Here is a 17,835-nt window from a genome sequence, read left to right on the forward strand (position 1 = left end):
GTTGCATGATTTGTTTTCTCTCTCTCTCTCTTTACTGTTTTCAATCGATTAATTTGTATATTGAATTCAATTGATACATTCTGTTCATTTGCTGTACTGGATGCTATTCTGATATACAAATCTGTAAGCTCTGTATTCGTTCTATTATCGGTTAACTGTTCTACATTTAATCGCTTCTGTAATTGCTTACTGTTTTTGTTTAATCGATTAATATTGTTGTGTTAATCGATTATCCTGTTTCTGTTAATCGATTAAGATTGTCCATATAATCGATTATCTTCCTTCGTTAATCGATTAAGTAGGGTTGATTCAGCATTAAGTGTTGATTTTTGAAAAGCGGTAGTTCTAGGTGTATTGTAACCACTGATACCTAACAACACCAACCTGCGTTCTTGGCTTTGACCCTTATGTCACCAAATTCTGGCAGTACACCAACTTGCGACTTTGGTTTCACCTTTTTAACCCAAATTCTGGCAATACACCAACCTGCGTCTTTGGTTTTAACTTATCACTCCAGGTTCTAGCAGTACACTAACCTGCGTTCTTGACTTTGACCCTTATGTCTCCAAATTCTAGCAGTACACCAACCCGCGTCTTTGGTTTTAACTTGTCACTCCAGGTTCTGGATGTACACTAACCTACATTCTTGGCTTTAACCCTTATGTCTCCGAATTCTGGCAGTACACCAACCTACGTCTTTGATTTCACCTTTTCAACCCAAATTCTAGCAGTACACAAACATGCGTCTTTGGTTTCACATTTTCATTCCAAATTCTAGCATTACACCGACCTATGTCTTTGGTCCACATCCAACTTTGTCACACCTTCCAAAATAACTTTGCTTTCAATATGATAAGCACTTTCAAGCAATGAGATGTCGTCAAGGAAATTTATATGGTCCTTGACAAAATTAGCATTCATTTCTTTACGAGTTACTTACCGTGATATCTCACTAACATCAGTTTGTTTGTTATCAGGTAAGCAACAAGTAAAGAGAGGCAGCTGTGAATACTCACTTTTGTCCGGTCCATTGTTCAACATTTAGAATAGACTCTAGTGTATATTAGAGTTATTTTGTGAAATATTGCTAAGTATGATGTTCAAGTTTGTTCGTAAAAAGCTTGATGGGCTAGAATTTGGACCTTTAAGTTTAACCATCAAGTCATCACTATCTTAGTCATCACCCTATCTATGTACATATATTAATATTGTAGGTTATTTATTTATTTATTTATTTATTTATTTTGCAATAAGAATTATTATTTTTATATAAATACTCATAAACTGGTTCTAATAATAAAAAAACTATATACATTTATTTAATTCGAAAATAGTAATTAGTTAGAGTAAAAAGTGATAAGAGAATCAGGTTGTTAACCAGATTGAGGGAGTGGAAAGAAGTTCCCACATTTTTAGGGAAAGTGGGTAGAGGGTTTTAACCACTAAGTAGTGGCTAAACCTTGATAAAAAGCGGAGGAAGAAATAGTGAGAAAGGCACCGAACAACATAAAAAAAGAGAGGGACCATAGGAAAAATATTGGTAAAGGGAGAAAAAGAGAGAACATTTGGCAAAAAAAAATACAGAGAAAGGCACACTAAACGAAAAAGTAGAAAGAAACAATAGAGGTAGAACAAAAAAGTACATTGGAGAAGGAGAATAGTACAATAGTTTTCATAAAAGGTTAGTGTCCTTCTACCTATTCATACATTGTTTTTGTTTATTGTATAATATTTGTATACACTTTTACTATCATTCACATCTAAAACATTAAAGGTCCTCTTTTGTTAATAAGCAGTGATAATTTGTTGGGGTTTATAGCATTCATAACAATTCCCATATAACATCATACTTTATATATCCATGACATTCACAATACCTACATCTTCATGTGAAAATCACTAAATATCATAAACGCAGGCACATCTTTATTCGTTGTTATGCTATTGATTTATATATTGCATCACTGGAAACTCATAAACATTTATGTTATCTCTCATGAACAAACAGAAAACAACACATAGATTGAATCCATTAACATCATTTTAACACCTAAAATAGAATCACATTCTTTCCAATAATTAAACATATGTAATATAGGACCATCAACCAGCAAATTAATTCAATAATAGTGTTCATTCCCTTAACTCATCAACTAAAGCCATCACCCCTCAACACCACATTTGGTAAACCTGGGATAAAAAATCCAAACCTGGATATCAATTCGTAATCGACTCCTGAACCTGGATATCAAAAATTCAAAACCCAATGTGATTGGGCATTAAATATTTTTCTACATTTTTAACCATAAAATGTAGTGGCGACTCTAAGAGGTCGCATAGCCGAAAATCGGGGCGCGACAATAGTGATATGCCTTTTGGTTACCAATGGTTGGCACGATGTTGTATTCCTCATGTTCGCGTCCTAGGAACAACATAAGACTAGTCAGGCTCGACTTGTGTCAATACCATTGTTGTTGATTTGTTAGTTGGGCCCCAATTAGGAGACATTTCTCCATGCACTCATCTAGAGAGTCATTAGTTTCGTCATAATAGATGTTACATTCATCATAATATCATTATTATGCATATGGGTGGAATGATATCTTCATTATTACATGAAATTATTTATATCAATTGTTTTATTATATGTGATTTATTTGTCATATATAGAGATACTTACTCTCCATTTTAACGTTACGAGTAGTGATGGATACAATGCTCCTTTCATGACTCCACCGTGTGTGATAGAGATCATGCCTCTCCCTCCGGGAGAGGTTAAGATGGGAGGGTATCGAATGGTGTTTTGGGAAGATCTAGATATCAGAAGTACTTATTCAGACTTGTATAGAGCCCCACTCCTCCGCCGCTCTACTGTGCCAGCGATATATATTATACATATTCCAGACAACTATGTTTTTCGCCCGATGCATCCTCCTACTCTTGCTAAGTATAATCCTCCACCTATAGATCCTCTTGGCTTTTCTTTTGGTTCTTCCCGTTATAATAGTCGTTGGGCTGAGCCATCACGTGACATGTCGACTTCTTCAGCGAGGCATCCTACATAGAGACCACCTATGGTCCAGGCTAGTTGTCCTTAGACGACTCAGGGAACACATACATGTTTGTGTTGTTGGTGTACTTCTCCATCATAGAGTTACACTAGTTCATCCGTTCCTGTTGTGAGGGGGATTTTGGAGTACACTCCAGGATCTCATCCCCACTTATTTAATCAGGTCTCGTACCTTGCCCTTTTATTGATTGCAACACTTTGTCGGATATCCTGATGTCCCTCCATGATATATACAATGAACATTTGGGTTGAAACCCTTTGGATATGGAGCCACCACCTCCTTAAGGGGAAGGAGAGTTAGCAAACCGCTCTGAACAAGTTGTGGCAACAACTCAATGTAAGATATGGGGGTCGCTTCATAAAAACTTTTTATCTTCTGTTTCTGAGATGGTCTTTCTTGACTGTGAGTAGAAAGATAATGTTGTTGGAGATGATAATCCCGTTGAGGTTGGTTGAAGGTTTCGATGAATGATGCATCACTTTCCATCCCTTCACTTATAGTTTCATCTCGAGTTATGTGTCGAGTTGGATCCTTTCCATCTATGTTACTTCTCAAGCGACTTTCTACCTTTCCCCCTATGGTCATCAGTTGACAGAATCCTAAAGATACACATCCCAACATCTTACTATAGAATGGTGGTTGGAGTGTGTTAATGAACATTGAAACGTTATCTTCATCAGATATCACATAAATCCTTCAAACATGGAATTTGTGAACGTTCAAGTCGCAAGTACCAAGTGGTGGCAGCTCTAGTTAGGCTTTTTTGAAAGAAATGGATCAACAAATTGTCATATCTGATATAGGGAGTCATCTTCCTAGTATACATAGTCAGATGGTCTTTAGGACAAGAAGTTCCTTGATATTTGTCAAATGTTGACATTTTGAATTTTAGTGGCACGACCAAACCCGAGATTAAACATTTGTCACTAACGTCCTTCAAACCATATGAATTTTCTTCTTCCATGGCTGTGATTCTTTTCTCTATGACACTTATTTCCTCTCAATCAGAACGAGTGGTAGAGTGATTGTGGTTGTCTCGGTCAACTGGGATTTCCATATGCAAAAAAAGGTTTGCGAACTAGCTTCTGTGAATGGTGTATCAATCTGGGCTACTGCTTTATTTTCTCTTTCTGGATCACTTTAGCCAAGTCCAATAATATCTCCTTTAAAAATCAATTTTTAACCTATGAGTGCCCTTGACATTAGATCATGAAATTCACATTACAAGTTTGGATATAAAGTATATGAATGAATGAGATGATTGTGCATGAATAATGCATGTTTGTTGTTTTTTTTCTTGGATGAATGTATTTGATGTTGCATGAATGAGTTTTTCCGAATAATGTATGGTTATACAATTTATGGTGTAATGATGTATGAAATGCAATGTTTGAATGATTATCTTTTTTTTATATTTTTTTTTGAATAAGTATATGAATGTTGAATTGATGAATGACATATTTTTTGGTTTTTGATATGAATGTATGAATGATATATATTTTGGATGAATATTTGAATGATTATTTTTAAATAAATGCATGTATGTATGGAGGGGTGCACGAACATGAGTTAAACGATTAAACTTCGAGCTCATTAAGATGACAGAAAAATTATCTCAAGGGCGTCGAGCCCATTGAAGGGAAATAAGAAGTATTCGTAAGGCTTTGAGCCTATCGAAGGGAAATGAGACGTATCCCTAAGGCGTTAAGCGTATCGAAGGGAATGAAAATTATCCCTTGGGCGTTAAGCCCATCGAAGGGAAATGAGAAGTATCCTTAAGGCATTAAGTCAATCGAAGGGAATGAAAATTATCCCAAGGGCGTTGAGCCCATCGAAAGGAAATGAGAAGTATCCATAGGGCGTTGATCCCATAGAAGGGAATGAGAACTATCCCTAGGGCGCTAAGCCCATCGAAGGGAATGAGAACTATCCCTAGGGCGTTAAACCTATCAAAGGGAATTAAAATTATCTCTCGGGCTCTCAGTCCATCGAAGAGAATGAGAATTATCCCTAGGGCGTTGAGCCCGTCGAAGGGAATTGAAGTATCCCTAGGGCGTTGAGCCCATCGAAGGGAATGAGAACTATCCCTAGGGCGTTGAGCCCATCGAAGGAAATGAAAATATCCCTAGGGTGCTGAACCCATCAAGGGAATGAAAATTATGCCTAGGGCGTGAGCCCATTGAAGGGAATGAAATTTATCCCTAAGGTGTTGAGCCCATCGAAGGAAATGGAAAAATAGAAATTAGCCATCCTTGTGGTGCATGGACATCGAGGTACAATGGCATCCTCATAACACCGAGGCATGAACAACCTTTAAGGCCAGAAGTCTCAATTCATAATGATAACAGATAGAATTTAAGTTATGTTTCTCGTGTCTTAAGTAAGGTACGCTTATAAGGTTTTGGAAATTCTAAAAGTCACAACCTTATGGCGGGGTACTAGGTCATATTTAAAGTGGACTCAATACAGACTCTAGAATTCTAGGTTACCAAATTGCCTCCAATCTCGAAAGAAAGGATTCCTAATATAGTAGGTTAGGAACAAGAGGAGTCGAGCCCCTCAAGCGCCTAACTCACAATATTAGGAACAATCCGGGTGGTCCATTATGCTAATATCAAGAGACAAGTCTAACACTGGCAAAGCAAATGTGCCTCTTATCTCAATCTTAAACTCTAACATCTAAGTATAGGGCATATGTGTGTAACTCAAGTGTACTACGAGTGTGTGTGGAATCAATTTTTTTTAAAAATAAACCCCCATCTCAAAGCTACATAAAATATGGTGAGTATTTTCAAATAATTAATTGACTTGAAAAAATAAATGAAAAAACAAATGAACAAAGATGCAGAAAAATGTTTGTGCAAAAAGAAAACAAAAAAGGGTATTTAAAAAGAAGCAAAAATTTGCATTGGGCTTGACTCTCTTAAAAAAGAGTAATCAACAGAGTGCGCAACTATCGCGCCCCAATTTTCGGCTACGTGACCTCTTAGGGTTGCCACTACATTTTATGGTAAAATATGTATAAAAATATTTTAGCACAATCACATTGGGCATTTCAATTTTGATATCTAGGTTCGGGAGTCAATTACAGATCGAGGAAGGTATTAACACCTCATCCTCCTGTAATTAAATGGTACCCTTACCAATTGCATGATTTAAACACCCTTAGTTTATTTAACATTAAATTGTCGAAAACAAAAATATTTATATTTTATTTTTATGTGTGACAAGATTAAATCTTGCTTCTACCTATCCCTAAACTCTTTAGGAAATCAAGACTACGTAGTTCTAAATTTTAAAATGGTTTGTTGGTAAAATAATTAACTCCTTCAATAGGGTGAAGCAACAGAAACTAATGTTCGCACCGCTTCCCATTTTAAAAAGTTTGAAAATAATTATAATATATTTTTTTTGTTTTTTATTGTTAATTTAGGAATTAATCTAATGAAAAGAAGTGTCGTAACGCGACCATTCAAGGATAATATGAGGATAAGAAGTATTACCATCAGTGTTGTTAAAATCGTATCGGTTATCAAACCGGTAAAGATACTGGTATAATGGTACAGTGATTCAACCGGTGGTTCAGTAATTAAACTGCATGCCGGTTAAACCGGACATACCTTCTTATATTTATATATATAAACCTATAATAATTTTTTTTTCCAAATACGTAGATACTCAACTTTATAATTCATATTCATAATCTACTCAAAATTCACATAACACAAACAAGTTTAAGTCTTTAACAAATTCAAAGTCTATATTACAAAACATATATCAATCCAAAAGTATCACTTAACAACCGCAAAATATAAATAAATGACACAAGTTCACAACGCACTCTACAAAACAAATAAATTTAGAGTTTTAACATTTAACACTAAGGAGTCAAAGTTGTCTCATATCGAGATTATATTTTTGCACCAAATCCTATCTTCAAACAATACTCCAAGATTACACAAATGTCACTGAGATACACACCAATGTTAGGAACCAAAAGGTGTAATCTAAGTATATCGGGGAAGCATGTGCCTTGAAGTGTTGAAAAGATGGTTCACCTTGTAATGAGTTTTTAAGTTTTTAAGTTTTAAATATATATATATATATATATCAAATATCGGTCGGTTCACCGCTTTTGACCGGTTTTTGACCAATTTTGACCGGTTTTGATACTTGACCGATTTAACATATGTACCATACCGGTTAGGGGTCCAGTTCACCGGTTTTCCGGTCGAACCGACCAGTACGATACAATTTTTACATTATTGGTTACCATTCAATATAAATATATTTGCACTCCAAGTGTCACTCCATTCAATATAAATATATTTGCACTCCACGTGTCACTCCATTCTTATTTGTTAAAGGGTCATGGTTTAATAATACAAATCAATATAAATATATACAAGATAAAAATGAATAATATGGTGGGAGCAGCGATCCTGTGTAGATGAAAGCAAAATTGCTATCCACGTGTCACTCCAAGAGTCGATGAAATGCTTGGTTAGGTGGGAGGAGACACATGTCAGTCTGTGGTTGGATGGAACAGGGGTGCACAGTTTCTGGAATGAACTTTGTCACACAAGAACGGACACACTGGGAGAAAGAGTTGTGCTTTACTACGGTCGCGTCTACACGCGATATTTCAATCACCTATGTGTCGCAATCTAGTTCGTCTAGCCTTAGGTCAAGGCGTAGGTCAATAGATCAGATTGTGAAAAGGATGGGAGCACACATCTTTGGATGTACTCACCCGCATTAGATCATCCATCCTTCACAAACTCCAAGGCCTATTCTCTTCCTTTTCTCTTTACTTCTTCTTTCTATCTGTTTTCAGCCTTTTCTCTTTTTGGAAATATTTTTACTCTACTTTTTTGGAACTTTTTCTCCTCTCTTTTCACAGTTCCCAAGGTAAACCACTTTTGCTTTTGCTATTTTTCTCTCTACTCTTTTTTCAAAATGCTTCTATTTCTCTCTACCTCTTTTTTTGTTTTCTCCATTCTCTTTTCTAGAACCCCTCCACAAACTAATGCATGTTATTTATAGAATATAATTAACCTAACATAATCCCTAAAAATATTAAAACAATTGTTTATGGAATAAACCCACCATCTTTTTATTGTGGTATGCTAACCTCCCCACCAAGCCAAATTTGACTAGGTATTTTCTAATTTTAATTTTTTTGAAAATTAATAAATAAATAGTATAATGTTATTACTTATGTTTTTTATTTCGAATTTAAATATAAAAATTAATAATAAAAAATCGTTTTAATTACTTTTATTTACTTTATAACATAATTTCGAAAAAAAAATCATTTTTTTTTCTTTTTTTTTTTTGTGGAAAATGAGTATAAGTTTCTAGAGGCCTATTTTAACTTAATTATTTTTTCTATTTTTATCATTATTTTTCTAAAAATGACATAGGTTTAAAGAAACATATTTTATATCTAATTAATTTGAATTTGGATTTATTTATTCACCGTAGAGTCGTCAGCTGTCACGCCATAATTATCGGCTACGCAACCTCTTAGAGTCACCACTACCTTTTATGATAAAAATGTAGAAAAATATTTTAGTCCAATCACATTGGACATTTGGATTTTTTTATCTTTGTTAGAGAGTCGATTACGGATCGAGTAAGGTATTAGCACCTCGTCCAATCATAATTAAATAATACCTTTACCAATTACATGATTTTAAACCCTTTGTTTATTTAAAATTGAATTGTCTAAAACAAAAATATTTATTTTTTTATTTTTATGTATCACAAGATTAAGTTTTCCTCTTACGTATCCTTAAACGCTTTAGGAAATTAAAACTATGTAGTTCTAAATTTTAAAAAATTTTGTTAGTAAAATAATTAACTCCGTAAAAGGGTGAAGCAGCAAAAACTAATGTCTACAGCGCATCTCATTTTAAAAAGGTTTGAAAATAATTATAATATATTTTTTGCATTTTATTGTTAATTGAATTAATCGAATGAAAAGAAGCGTCATAACGTGGTCGTTTAAGGATAATATGAGAACAAAAAGTATTACCACGACCTACATCATCCTTTGATTAATAAAAAATTATAAAAAAAGTTATAAGAAATAATAATATATATAATTATTTTAGAATCAAACAATTTATTTAAATTAGAAGGTTCTGAATTTTTGTTTATAATAAATATTTCATTTTAATTACAAATAAAAATTAACTCACTAATAAAGACATCTTTAAAAAAATTTAATTGATTTATAGTTACATTAAGTGAAATTTTATTACCTTTCTTATACTATTTATCTATAAATGGACTTCTATTATCTTTCTTATACTATTTATCTATAACAGCATTTTATTACCTTTTCTTTATGTAAGTGGACTTCTGGAAGATTTTAAATAAAATAAAAAAATTATATTTTTATTTGTTAAGAGATTATGGTTTAATAATACAAATCAATATAAATACGAACAAGATAAAAATAAATAACCTGGAGGGAGCAGGGATCTTGTGTGGATGATAGCAAACTTGCTATCCACATGTCACTCCAAGACTGGCTGAAATGCTTCGTTAGGTGGGAGGAGACACGTGTCATTCTCTGGCTGGATGGAACAGGAGGTGCACGTTTCTCGGAACGAACTTTGTCACACTGGAACGAACACTAGGAGAGAGGATTGTGCTTTGCTATGGTCGCATCTACACGTGATATTTGCACTCACCTGTTTGGCCACGGGTTAACGCGCAGGTCAACAGATCCTTTTGTGAAAAGAATGGGAGCACGCAGCTTTGGATGGACTAACCCACACTGGATCATTCGTCCTTTACAAACTCCAAAGCCTTTTCTCTTTACTTTTTCTTTCGTTCTTTTTCAGTTTTTTCTCTTTTTTTTGGAAATTTTTTTGCTCTCTTTTTTTGAACATTTTATCCTCCCTCCGTACAGTTCCCAAGGTAAACCACTTTTGCGTTTTCTCTCTCTTTACTCTTTTTTTAGCATTCTTCTATTTCTATCTACCTCTTTTTTTTTTTTTTGCTTTTTCTCCTCTTTTTTGGAACCCCTCCACAAACGAATGCATATTATTTATAGAAAATAATAACCTAACCTAATCCCTAAAAAAACTAAAACAAATTTTTATGAGATAAACCCGCCACCCTTTTTTGTGTGATGCTAACCTCCTCACCAAATCAATTTTGACTTTGTATTTTTTAATTTTAAATATTTTCTGAAAATTAATAAATAAATAGTACAACGCAAAGTGTAATCTTATTATTTATATTTTTTTATTTTGAATTTAAATATAAAAGTTAATAATAAAAAATAGTTTTAATTTCTTTTATTTACTTTATAACATAATTTAAAAAATAAAGATAAAAAATAAAAACAATTTTTTGTTCTTTTTTGGTGGAAAATGAATATAATAATAAAAAATAAATTATTTTTTCTATCATTATTTTTCTAAAAATCACATTGGTTTAAAGAAAACTATTTTATATCTAATTAATTTGAATTTTTATTTATTTATCCATTTTTTTAAATTCAAGTGGGACACTTGAAATATCACATTTTAATAAGTCCTAAAAATTAATAAAAAGTAATTTTTTTTAGAAATTAATTATTTTGAAAGATGATATTGGTCTTTCTATGGGCCAGAAAAAAATGGGTATTCAAAATGTGAATCTTATCTTATCTGTCATGAATCATGCTAGCCAAATTTGACGAGCAACAAACTTCATCTTCACAATATCTATACGCCAACTTTGAATTTGAATTCCTTTGAATTGTGCTAGCCGAATTTGATCAACTTGATCTTCACATTATGATCATTCAACTTGAATTTGAAGTGCCTTTATTCATGCTAGCCGAATTTGATGTGCAATCAACTTGACCTCCATATTATCTTCACAACAACTTAATTTGGAAATGCCTTTATTCATGCTTCCTGAATCAACCAAGTTAATCTCCATTCAAGTCTTGAGTTTGAATGAAATTTGACCATGCTAGCCATGCCAAGATTTGCTCCTAGCTTGGGTTTGAATTTGAATGAGATCTAGCCGTGCTAACTTGTATTTGACCCTTTTCCACAAGCCTTCCTATAATCCACGAAAGATAACACACATATATTTGCTTAAACAAAAATAATAAGTTAAAGAATAATTGAGAAATTCATCACAACAATAAAATTCTAACTACTTGTGGATTAAGACACTTTCCACTTATTTTAGATGTCATAATAGAACTTGTCATGGTGGATCTATCACAAGGACGTGGCATCCACATGGTTCCCCATCCTGGGTAATGCAATGAATGGGCTCGAGGCCCTCCTTTGGCCATTTTGGACTTGAGTCCATAATGAAGCACACGAGTTGCATGAGGACTTGGTCTGTCTTTCTAGCCTTGGCCCTAGTAATGGGCCTTCCTAAGTCACGCAAAGCCTCTTCATCAATGTTGGGTTCCTTGGACTCCACTGGGTCCACATCACATTCTTTAATTAAATTCATGCAAAATATATTACTGTTTGTGCGAATGTATAGGTATCCTACTAGTTATAAGAGAAATAGAAGGAGATAAATCAAAGAGGCGAAAAGGGGGAGGAAGGGAAAGAGAAAGGAAGGCAAATCAAATTAAACATCTCCCTTGTTTGGGAATGTGAAATTTAGATGAGAGGAAAATGAAATGTTAAAAAGTAAGAATATTGTTTTACTTTCCCATTAAAAATCTATTTACCAAGATCTGATCTCACAAAAGCATAATATCCTATATTTTTCATGAAGACGCAAACTTACACTATTTCAAGCAATTATATATGAAGGCAAACGAGAATGAAAACAAAAAACAAAACCAGTATGATACACCTTTCAGTGTTAGTATTCCATTATATGGTTGTAAGCAATACGGTAAGCGTTAGTTGAATAGATAAACTGGTGTATTTATCTATATACCGAATGATAATTATACAAGATATAAAATTAAATCGGTCAAAACACAGTATCACACTTTATCAAACCGCATATGAAAATTTAATATTTTTCAAAATCATTGAAAACTTGAATCTGATAGTTATTATAACATAGTCAAGCAATTGAATTATTTCAATAGTTGATATACTTATATTTATAAATTTATTATTTATTCAAAAATATATTACGGAACAATATACAATTTAATTAATGAACTATTAGATAAACAATGTATCATTATATCACTAATCTAATTGGGATTGTACTCGTTATCTATTAATAACACTGTCCCTAATCCCTATTTGTTTCCCAACCAATCTTTTATGGGTAATAGTTGATGCCCATACCTATATCTTAAACCCAATTGCCCAATTTTCAAATGATTTTGTACAAGAACAAATAAACACTAAAAGGAAAATAATGTTGATTTCAAAGAGGAAATTAAGTTCAAAACTCTCATCGTTTCACACACTTTAGGGATAAGAATCAAGCAAATTGCTGGGTATGCAAGGAGAATTCCTCCAAGCCCTGGCATGCAATTTGAGTATCTCTCTTGCGTTCTCCTTGGCCTTGTTTCCACAATCCACTTGAAGCATCAAACACAGCTTCACCACCACCCCAACCTGTAACATTTCTTGAACCACATTTGGGGTTGCGGAGAATCCTGAAATAGAAAGAAGAATCCTCAAAGCCCTATCATTAGCCATGGTGGAAGCCCTCAAAATCTTCTTCGATACGATGGCTAAGCTTGCAGAATGGCTCATCATCTCGGCGCGTCCTTCGGCACATTGGCATAACATCTCCAGAAGCACTAGCATCCTATGATAAGGTTTTCGTTCCTTAGAATCAAGAAGAAGTTATACCAAAACTGGAACAGCACCTGCTTCCACTGCTTTGATCCTGTTTCTGCCCTAAGGACTGAGTTGGATAAGTGCCTACAGTGTTGCTTTTGAAGCCTTAGGTGAAATCTGGTCTTTAAGAACTTGTACTAAATCCATGAACAATTCACTTTTCAAACTGGCTATATTATGCACTTGGTTAGCCACTTCAGATATTGATTTCAATAATAAAACTGCATATGCTCTTGAGTCATAGATCCCCCTCTTCATAATTCTTGTTCAGGAATCAATAAATTCATCACTTTTGAAACCTATGAGTGTCTTCATTCCAGCTTCAGATAAATGAAGATTATATAGTACGCTTAATGCTTCATCACATGCACCAGTTTTCAGGTGGAACCGATCATCGCAATCATCATCATGGTTACTAGATGATAATGAAGAAACGATGTTGCTTATTACAACTGATGCTAAGAACTCAACAGCGCCAGAAGCCTCCATGCAACGCTTGTTGGTTTCACTCTTAGAAGCAATTGATTTGATTCTTCAAAGACATTGAGTTTGTGACTGAGGCGAAAGAGAAGCATCTCTGATGAGTTTCTGTATATGTGATTTGTTGATCGGAGATTTAGGCGTTGGAGTCCTTTCAACACCGTGAGAAGTGTTGATGGTGCACCACGCCTGAACTAGTCGCCGGAGAGTGTGGTTTGGGGTTAGGTTATTAGAGTCTGAGAGGGGTTGTTTGGTGACAGGACAAGTCTTGGTTATCCCATAGAAGAGCCATTTTTCAATGCCCTCTCTATCTTATGTGATTCCTGTAGAGATAGTCACCGGATCCTTCATGATTTCTAATGAAATGGGGCAGAGAAAGAATGGTGGAACATCAATCTCAGCCATATATATGATGATGATTCAAGAACGTGAGAAGGGTGGAGCAGCACAAATTTTGAGTTTGAGTAGTTCTGGTTTTTGGTTTAGTTGAGATTCAACTTGAGAGAGAGAGGGAGGGATATCTTCTTATTTATATGCATGTCAATGTTCAAATTGTGGGAAAGTCAACACACACAAAAATCAGCCACCTCCATTATATTATATTGGAGATGAAGGGAGTAATGACTTTTCTAAGGGATGGGAAGGGCTCAAGAAGGACCAACTTACTTAGTGACGAAATTCATTCTCTACCAGACAAAACAAAAGATTAATTAAAATCATGGTCTACAACTTTTTATATAATCCACTTTCCAGTACTAAGTCTCAGGTATGCAGTAATGCAGATGAGACATATCCTTAAAAATAAAATTAATTTATTTTAAACTATTTATACATCATCAAATTCATTATAGTTCACTTTTCAATATAGGTGAGCATGGGCAGGATTCAGAATGATAAGGCTTGTCCTTACTCGACCCTAAATTTTGGTAGGGTTATTTTTTATATACTCATACCTAGACTTGAAGCAAACCCGACCTAAATATCGGTTGAGACAATCTTTGAACCCGAGACCGACTCTAGACCTAATTAAATATAATGCATATATATCTCTAGATAAAGTTTTCTCACTATTTTATTTATTATTATGGATATGTAATTTGACATATGAAATGATATATGCATACATATTGTTAATTATGGATATATAATGAAAAAATTAGTGAATCAATGATACTTTTGACCAGAGAGATGTCATTACTCTATACACAATTGAATAGAAATGCATACAAAGATGATAAGTGATTGACCATGAGACGGGTCAGGCCAGATCATGTTTGTCACCCACCTGATCTTAAATATTGTCTAAGTCCAATTTTTGAACCTAGACCCGATAAGAGCCGACCCAATTTGGGTCCGATTATGATCAAGGCAAACTGAATGAACGAATAGAGTCGGATTTTCCTGTTAGCAGCAGCAAAAAAGTATCATATCAATGTATGAGTTTATTTTAATATAGTTGGAATAGAAATTATGTTGTGTTTAGGGTTACTTATTTGACATTCAAAATATCAAATGGGTCTTCTTAAAAAAAGGGTCTTCTTAAAAAAGGGGTCTTCTTAAAAAATCATTGTCTATTTATAATGCTAGAAAATATTTAACTTATTTTACCGAAATAAATGAGTATTTAGCTTATTATTTTTTCAAGGAATTTAACTTATACGTCTTAAATGTTACTAGGAACAAGTGAAAAATATATAGCAATTTAAATAGGGTCTGTAAGACACTTAGAAAATATTAACTGTATAATATAAGTCTAAAATCTTAGTAGGTATATAAGTAAAGACAATATATATCCAACATGCAACTAGGGTTTGTTGGACACTTGGAGAATATATCGTGTAGTGTTAATTTACCCTCGTTGACTTTAATGCTGTAGTTCCTGTGGTTAGCTTCTTTATTATAACCCAACAAATTATTATACCAATCATAGTATTAATAGAGAATGATATTAAATTATATATTTATGATGATTATAATAAATTTATAAAAATAAATATTTTTATCAATAATATGTAACTTAATTATTAAATTAAGTACTTTGTTTGCTTTAGATACATTCCACTATTATTTATGTAAACCTTAATGCCCAAAAAGTAGTGTATATGTCCAAGATCTTTCAGTGAGAAAGCAACATTAAGTTGGTTGATGAATGTCTATAAGAACTTGTTGTTGCTACCTATTACTATTATGTCATCAACATTAACAAGGAGGAATGTGATATGATTTGTATCTCTAAGAGTAAAAAGGGATGAGTCACTTTTGGTGTTTTGAAATCACCATTTCAATAGTGTGTTTTTTAGGCTATCAAACCAAGCTGTTGGTGTCTCTTTTAGACCATATATAGCTTTGGACAATTTGCATATGTGATTAGGTTTGGTGGAGTCTATGTATCCCTCAGGTTGATACATAAACACTATTTCCTTGAGACTTCCTTTTAAGAATGCATTATTTATGTCTAGTTGTCAGACTTCCCAATTGAGATGTACATCAATGGCTAAGATGATTCTTACTGAGCTGGATTTGATCACAAGTCTGAATGTTTAATCAAAGTTTATGTCTGTTGTTTGCTGAAACCCTCTTGCAACCAATCTTGTTTTCCTCCTTTCAATTCAACCATTTTCTTTGTATTTAGTCTTGAAGATCCATTTTGAGGCTATGAAGTTTTCTTGGCCTTCATATGGTACCAACGTCCAAGTTTGATTAGTCATTTGAGCCTTAAATTCTGTATTCATGGCTTCTTTACATTTTGGCTTGATTAGTTCCCCTTTGACATTCCCTGATTCTTTGTCATTTGCATGTGCCTCTGTCAATCCTACTTAGAGTTGCTTAGGCTTGTAAATATCATATTTGCTTTTGGTGCACATCCAATGAGTGTTGGTATTGTCTTGATGACTTTGTTGATTGTTTTCAAGTGTAGTTTGACTATTGCTTTTCACTAGTTCTGTTGAGGTTGAATCATCTGCTTCATTTTCTATTGATGTGTTGTTATCATCATTAGCAAACGACTCACTGAGAGCTGGTTGACCTTCACTTGTATCATTGTTTGTTGAATTGTCAGTTGGATTCTCTTCCTGATGGTTGACAATATTGTTGTTTGGTTCAGTTGTGTTGCTTACAATGGTACCTACAGGACAAGTAGGAAGCATAACAGATGTATTTTTAGTCATTCTCTTTAATAGATTTCTTGTGTCAATGAAGTAATCATGGAAGGGAAAGTGATTCTCATTGAAGATCACATGTCTTGAGACAATAATTATCCAATGAGAGTTGATACACTTGTATCCTTTGTGTGAATATCTGTAACCTAGGAATACACACCTAGTTGTGTGGGTTGAAGCTTGTGTTGATTGTATGATTTTAGACAAGGGTAACTGGCACAACTAAATGGTTTCAAGTCATCATAGTTGGGTTCTTTCTCGAAAATAATTAATTAAGAAGTATGAGCTTTTATTTGAATTTATAGATGATATCAATTTATTGACTAGATAGACAATAGTCGAGAAAGCTTCCCACCAGTATTGTAAGCGCATTTTGGCCTGTGCTAATAGTGTTAGTCCTAGTTCAACGATATACCTATGTTTTCTTTCAGCCTTGTGTTGAAAGCGTATCTCGGTGTATTTTTTAGTTGGGAGTTTTCTTCTCTCAACAAATCGTCCTAATAGCAGTGTCAATTTGTTGAAAGATTAATACTCTCATTTTTGTTATGTTCCTTGTGTAAGTAAGAGAACTCGGTTTTATTCTTTGTTCGTCATCTCGGCTTTGTTGAAATAAATTCCAACGCCGGTATAATGGTTTCAATATTATTCCAGTTACAACTTACTTTTTTAATAATCATGTGAATAAGTCATTCCTTCTTGGCTCCATCTCGGCTTTGTTAGAATAAACTCTAATGCCGGTATAATGGTATCGAATCAATTACCTATTACATAATTATTAAGTACCTTTGAATACCATCTCGATTTTGTGGAATAAATTCCAACATCGGTTTAAAAGTATTCTAATATATAAAAGTGATGAATAGTTAGTTGTTAGATACAAATAAATAAATAAAGAACAAAAGAATAATAAATTTAGTGACCTTTTATTTATTTACTCCCCTTCGGGTTTATTTTATAAACAAACCAAACTTCTTCCTTAAGGAAGGTTGGTATTAAAGAATAAAATGCGGAAAGTAAATAACAATAAATAAAAGTTAGTAAGTTAGTTTCATCACTTTTGTATATTAAAAGGTGTTTTCAACAAATAAATTTATTAATAACACTTTACTATTTTACAATTTACACCTCTTTCAAGATTCAATTGTAGCATAGTATAGGGTTATGTCGAACCACAAGGAATTGCCTAATAAAATAAACCATGTAAACATGTCAAATCACAAATAATGATTTAAACATATTTTGATGGTTTTTTGGTTTGATTTGCACATAAATAAATCAACAAGAAAAATAAACTAAGTATTCACAAATTCATGAGGAGACAAAATCTTTTTGAAT

General features: G+C 33.5%; 1 pseudogene; it reads right to left on the minus strand.

Annotated features, from left to right (window-relative positions):
• Nucleotides 1-13,764, minus strand: part of LOC109335276 — a 16,816-nt pseudogene extending 3,052 nt beyond the window's left edge.

The sequence above is a fragment of the Lupinus angustifolius genome, chromosome LG20 (assembly GCF_001865875.1).
Source record: "Lupinus angustifolius cultivar Tanjil chromosome LG20, LupAngTanjil_v1.0, whole genome shotgun sequence".
Classification (NCBI taxonomy): Eukaryota; Viridiplantae; Streptophyta; class Magnoliopsida; order Fabales; family Fabaceae; genus Lupinus; species Lupinus angustifolius.